This window comes from Enhydra lutris, unplaced genomic scaffold, assembly GCF_002288905.1.
Source record: "Enhydra lutris kenyoni isolate GAN:26980312 unplaced genomic scaffold, ASM228890v2 scaffoldscaffold2, whole genome shotgun sequence".
NCBI classification, from domain to species: Eukaryota; Metazoa; Chordata; class Mammalia; order Carnivora; family Mustelidae; genus Enhydra; species Enhydra lutris.
The window spans coordinates 80,903,069-80,904,945 of record NW_019154086.1 but is presented as its reverse complement, the minus strand read 5'-3'; the positions used below and the strand labels follow the sequence as shown (position 1 = coordinate 80,904,945).

General features: G+C 40.9%; 1 pseudogene; it reads left to right on the top strand.

Moving 5' to 3' along the window:
* The first annotated feature begins 224 nt into the window (after positions 1 to 224).
* On the top strand, positions 225 to 1,401 carry LOC111152005 (annotated as a pseudogene).
* Positions 1,402 to 1,877: the final 476 nt, after the last annotated feature.

Sequence of the window (1,877 nt, the reverse complement as noted above, 5' to 3'; positions counted from 1 at the left end):
ATCTGCATTAGTTTTTTATAGTTTTATTGAGACCCAATTGAGATAAAATAGTTAAGGTGAATAATTTGATGTGTTTAGAATATATCCAAGAAACTCTCACCACTATCAAGAAATGAACATTTTGGGAACTTTCCAAAATGCTCGGTGAAACGCGGTGCTGCCCAAGCTCTGCCCAGCTTCGCGCTCCCCCACACCAGCTTCGGCCCTCTCACTGGCTATAGAAAATGGTGAAAGAAACCACTTACTATGATGTTTTGGGGTCAAACCCAATGCCACCCAAGAAGAATTGAAAAAGGCCCACAGGAAACTGGCCTTGAAGTACCACCCTGATAAGAATCCAAATGAAGGAGAGAAGTTTAAACAGATTTCTCAAGCTTACAAAGTACTCTCTGATGCAAAGAAAAGGGAATTAAATGACAAATGAGGCGAACAGGCAATTAAAGAAGGAGGAGCCAGTCGTGGTTTTGGCTCCCCCATGTACATCTTTGATATGTTTTTTGTAGGAGGAGGAAGAATGCAGAGAGAAAGGAGAGGTAAAAATGTTGTGCATCAGCTCTCAGCAACCTTAGAAGATTTATATAATGGTGCAACAAGAAAACTAGTTCTGCAAAAGAATGTGATTTGCAATAAATGTGAAGGTCGAGGTGGTAAGAAAGGAGCAGTTGAATGTTGTCCCAATTGCCAAGGTACTGGAATGCAAATAAAAATTCATCAGATAGGACCTGGAATGGTTCAGCAAATTCATTCTGTGTGCATGGAGTGCCAGGGCCATGGGGAACAGATCCTAAAGATAGATATCAAAGCTGCAATGGAAGGAAGATGGTTCAAGAGAAGATTCTAGAAGTTCATATTGACAAAGGCATGAAAGATGGCCAGAAGATAACATCCCATGGTGAGGGAGACCAGGAACCAGAACTGGAACCAGGAGATATTATCATTGTTTAGATCAGAAGGACAATGCTGTTTTTACTCCTCGAGGAGAAGACCTTTTCATGTGTATGGACATACAGCTGGTTGAAGTGCTGTGCGGTTTTCAAAAGCCAATATCTACTCTTGACAACCAAACCATTGTCATCACCTCTCATCCAGGTCAAATTGTCAAGCATGGAGATATCAAGTGTGTGCTAAATGCCAATTTATTGTAGACCATATGATAAGGGTCACCTCATCATCGAATTTAAGGTAAACTTTCCTGAGAATGGCTTTCTCTCTCCTGAAAAACTCTCTTTGTTGGAAAAACTCCTACCTGAGAGGAAGGAAGTAGAAGAGACTGATGAAATGGACCAGGAAGAACTGGTGGACTTTGATCCAAATCAGGAAAGACGGCGCCATTACAATGGGGAAGCACGTGAGGATGATGAACATCATCCCAGGGGTGGTGTCCAGTGTCAGACCTCTTAATGGGGCCAGTGAATAACACTGTTGGCATTTTATGTGCAGTAGTGAATGAGTGAAGGACTTGAATCATAGCTCACTACTTGCTATTGTTTTAAATATTCAACTGTAGTAGTGTTTCAAAAGTTAGATGAAGAATAGACTCAAATATAAAAACTCAAAAAAAAAAAAAAAGAGAGAGAGAGAGAGAGAAAAGAAAATGAGGGTGCCTGGGTGGTTCAGTGGGTTAAAGCTTCTGCCTTCAGCTCAGGTCATGATCCCAGAGTCCTGGAATCAAGCCCCACATTGGGCTCTCTGCAGAGCAGGGAGCCTGCTTCTCCCTCTCTCTCTGCCTGCTGCTCTGCCTACTTGTGGTCTCTCTCCCTCTGTCAAATAAATAAATAAAATCTTTTTTAAAAATGAAGATGAAATGCTGAAAAATATATATATATATTCTAAAGTTTTGTTCTGAAAAGAACATAGAAATTGCACTACAGAGAGAT